Source organism: Babylonia areolata, chromosome 23, assembly GCF_041734735.1.
Source record: "Babylonia areolata isolate BAREFJ2019XMU chromosome 23, ASM4173473v1, whole genome shotgun sequence".
NCBI lineage: Eukaryota > Metazoa > Mollusca > Gastropoda > Neogastropoda > Buccinidae > Babylonia > Babylonia areolata.
The window spans coordinates 33,424,936-33,429,479 of NC_134898.1; the positions used below are offsets into that span (position 1 = coordinate 33,424,936).

Genomic DNA, 4,544 nt, shown 5'->3' on the forward strand with positions numbered 1-4,544 from the left:
TCACTATCCAGTCACCAAAGGTTATCATCAACCCGTTATCTTCAGTTTTCATGTCATCAATTTTGAGAACGCAACGTCAAAAGTAACAAGACCATTAATACACGTATGTTGATGAGAGCCCGAACGTTAGTCAGCAGTCGGTCTACGCGTGTATTTTATTTTATTTTATTTTATTATTTATTTATTTATTTTTGGTCTGTTTATTTGTTTTGTTGTTGTTGTTTTTTGTTGTTGTTTTTCCAATATGGTTAAAGGGAGAAAACAACAGCAACAACTGAAGTCATGTACCTATCCACACTGGGGTGGGTGAGGTGAGGAAATTCGAAATAAAGAGCCGTTCTTTAGATACAACACTATGCCGAAACGGCGTACGTCTCGAACCCTAGCACTACATCGGAAGCACAGCGTCTAATCGATTCTGCCTCGGCGCTTCCATTTGAATAAAATGATATAATTATAAATGTCGTTACCACCTGGATAAAGACAAACACCACAGATTGTGTTCTGTGATCAAGAAAATGTCGGTTATCATCCGAATAAAGACAAACCCCACAGATTGTGTTCTATAATCACGAGAATGTCGTTCTCACACGATCAAAAACATACCCACAGTTTGTGTTTTATAATTATGAGAATGTTATCATCACCCGGATAAGGACAAACACACACACGCTCGTGTTCTAACAGGCGTCAGCTGTACCAGTATGTCCTACACATCAAATTAAGGACCACAGCGCAGTTTTAGGACTACCAGTGACACAGGCGCCTGCGAGTTTCTATTCTTCTGTCTCTCTCGCTCTTCCATCCCCCCACGCCCCCCCTCTCTCTCTCTCCCTTGAGCTGATGTGCGCGTGCGCGCTGTTTCTTGGCCGCGTATCGATTGTCACAGCTCACGTTCACGGCACGTGCGAACACAACCACTGTCTTGGATGAATAAATTATATGCACACCAAATGACAGGTAACGAATGGGCGAGAAAGCTGTTTCTTCTTCTTCATGTCTGTCTTCTTCGTCTTCTTGTTCTGGTTCTAAATCTTCTTGTTCATGTTCTTCTTGTCATTCTTCTTCTTCTTCTGTCTTCGTGAGAAGCAGCGCTATACATAGGCTACTGTGTTTAGATGTTGGCTTTTCTTTCCCCTGTGTCTTGCTATTTTTGAAATGTTTTGATTTGGGGGGTGGGTGGGTGGGTGGGGGGTATCTTTCGGTTATTTTTTGTTTGTGTGTTTATTTGTTTTGTTTTTTGTTTGTTTGTTTCATTTCGTTTACCTGTTAGCTTCTCCAGAAATGTCGTTCAGAGGAAGAAAGAGAGAGAGAGTGGGGGTGGGCGGGTGGCGGGGAGTGGGGTGGAGTGGGGGGGGGGGGAGGCATGAAGCAGATGGAGAGGCTTGACTTTAAATAATATTCATCCGAAAAATATCAATAACACAACGTAAGCTGTAGAATAGGAAGGACATAACACGACGGTCTGTTTCTGGCACTGACCCCGATCAGCAAGACATTACATTAGCATTCCTGGCTTTCGCGGACACGTGAGATGTCTTTGGTAGATTATTAATTTTATCTGCTTTTTTTTCTAATTCATCTTGCTTTGATATATGGAGTTATCTGTACAGGAAAGAGAGAGCGAGAGGAGGGAGAAAGGGAGAGAGAGAGGGAGAGAGAGACAGAAAGTGTGAGACAGACAGAGACACAGACACAGAGACAGAGATAAGAGAGGGGAGGGTGGAGAGTAGAGAGAAAGAGAGAAAAAAAAGAGAGGGATGGAAGAAAATGGAAGGAGAGACATAGACAAAGAGAGAGGTGGGGGGAGGAGAGGGAGAGGGAGGATAGAAAGGAGAGACAGAGACAGAGAGACAGACAGAGACAGAAAAGACAACCAAGCACACACACACACACACACACACACACACACACACACACACACACACACACACACACGGGGAAAGAGAGAGAGAGACGGAGACAGAGAGACAGACAGAGGAAGAGACAGAGACAGAGATCAAGCGAGAAAGAAAAAAAAAGGCTAGAGACACAAAGGAGAGACAGACACACCACGCAAATACAGATACAGAGACAGATAGACAGACAGACAGACAGAGAGAGGGGGGGGGACAGAAAGACACAGACAGACAGACCACCAAGACAGACAGACAGATAGAGAGAAACAGACAAATAAAGACACAGACACTAAAGGTAAAGGGAAGGTGTCGCTTACGGCTTTGTCAGCTTCAATTGATTCTGAATCCACGCTGGCGCAGCTGGTGATTTCTTCCCCCATCCAGCCCATCAGCCATTTTCTTTGGCATACCCATGATGTTAAACTACTTCTTATTTAAAAAAATAAATATATTCATGCGTTTGATCAACATTCTAACATAAACTTTTTCTTCTTCTTTTTTTTTTGCGAGAGTTCAAATAACAGTCTTGGAGAAAAAAACAACTATGTTGTTGTAGTTCTAACTTAATTAATTAATAAACAAAACCAAAGAAGTAATCGCCGCTCTTTGCAGTCTCCGCTGGAAAGAGAATGAAAACTGGCTGAGTTTTACCCTTCCCACAACTCGGTTTTTAAACAGTGTCGGGTCAGTCTTTGTGGAAGAATCCAGACGATAAATGATAATAAAAAGTTTTGCATTCCATGATTTCAGTGAGGAAAGTGATAGGTTGTTGTTTTTTTTAACTGACATTATAATCACTAAAGATTTTAACCCACTGATTGCTGTGGAGAAATACGCTCGTCAGTGAAAGGACTAACTGAGATAAGACTGAGGTAAGAAGTCAGGATGTTGGTTACTATTCTATATTTGGACTTCTTCTTCTTCTTCTTCTTCTTGGGAATGCATTAATTTCGTTAACCAAAATCAGTCACAACACTTAAATGTACAGAAAACGAAAGTTCTTGCACTTCAATTTTTTTTTAAATTTCATTTCACCGGGGTTCACCAGTGAAGGGGTTAACTGAAATGTCTATCGAAACACAAACTATGACAAGATGAAAACTTGATTCACACAGTGTAGCTATGCAGTGTTCCCAAAGACACAAGTCACGACTCAGACAGTTTGACGGGTTTCTAGAAAGACGCCATAATTATGCACTCGAGGTCGACGCTTTTTGACCAAGTCATCATTTCCCCGTTGCTTGACGTTGTTTATTCACTTTCCTGATGTTGTTGTTTTATGTCGTTACTGCTGTTGCTGGTTGCTTTTTTTCCATTTTCATCTAACAACCTTGCCATCAAATATTACAGACAAGCATCTCAGTGCACGCATGACATTTATTCTCATCTCTATCGAATTAAACACCGAGTTTAAATCAGCAGTCATGTGTAAAAAAAATCAAGCCTTTTATTCTTCAGTGCTGTCTTGTGTGAAATAATCAAGCCTTTTATTCTTAAGTACAGTCTTGGGTGAAATAATCAGGCTTATTATTCTTGATCACAGTCTTGTGTAAAGTTAGCAGGCCTGTTATTCTTCAGCATAAGTCTTGCATAAAATAATCAGACCTATTATTCTTAAGTACTAACTTGGACTAAGTTCGGGTCCAGACTAGTATTTTGGAACCTGACAACATAACTTTCCTAGCAGTGGCTATAAATGTAACTAAAAATAAACGCACTACCCTGTTTATGGTTTAATTCACAAGCAGGACTGTTGTTATTCTTAGGAGAAAATGGCACCAGATCTGGAACGTTCAGACAACTGCGTTGTCGTTGTTTCACTGGACCCTCTAGCACGTACTCCATTAACGCAATAAAATACGTTTTCATAAACAATAATACGCTAGTTCTTAACAGTACACGTTACTATGAAGGGTGAAAAAGAAAGACCATACTGTAATTATTGGCCATTCCAGAGCTAACAGACATCAATAATGTATGCATTTGGCACCTATCGCCATTTTCTGGCATATTTTCAGTCTTCTTTGGGAGACATGTCTAGCTCCACGATTTACCAGCGTCTTCAGTAAACAGACATCCATGATTCTCCTATAACAATTCGGCTTGATTTTTTTTTTTTTACTTGATTCTGGTTCATTACCTTTCTGTAAACGATGGTAAGCCCAAGGAATCACAAAATCTATTCAGCCATAAGACCTCATCAACATAATGCTTTGAACGGCAAAGAAGAAGAGCCCCAATTTCAAACGATCACCAGAAAACCATCCTTTTACGAAATAGAAGAAAAATGAAGAAGAACTTACCTAAGGGTTGATCTCTGCAAAATCTGCCAGCTGTGGTGTCGGTTTTTGGGTGCCGTGGATGAGAAAGAACAAGGGATATTTCCAGCAGGATTGTCGTCTGCACCACACGCTGTTCTGTTGTGGTGTCGCCAATGCTCGGCAGTTTCCGTAAAATCGATCGAAACTTGGTGATAATGCACAGGCCCCTGACTTGCGCTTTGGCGATTCCGATGGTTGAGTGCGTTTGACGAGAAAGAGTGAGAGTGAGAGAGAGGGCTGGAGAGAGAGGGAGAGAGAGGGCTGAAGAGAGAGGGCTGAAAAGAGAGAGAGAGAGCTAGAGAGACAGATACAGAGAGACAGGTGT

General features: G+C 41.4%; 1 protein-coding gene across 4 annotated transcripts in view; it reads right to left on the bottom strand.

Moving 5' to 3' along the window:
• LOC143297593 (synaptotagmin-1-like) overlaps positions 1-4,334 on the bottom strand; it is a 91,344-nt gene extending 87,010 nt beyond the window's left edge. For all 4 annotated transcript variants that reach the window (XM_076610006.1, XM_076610005.1, XM_076610002.1 and 1 more), the window contains exon 1: positions 4,202-4,334. The gene's annotated coding sequence lies outside the window, so the exon portion shown is untranslated. The remainder of the gene's footprint in view (positions 1-4,201) is intronic.
• Between the last annotated feature and the right edge of the window lie 210 nt (positions 4,335-4,544).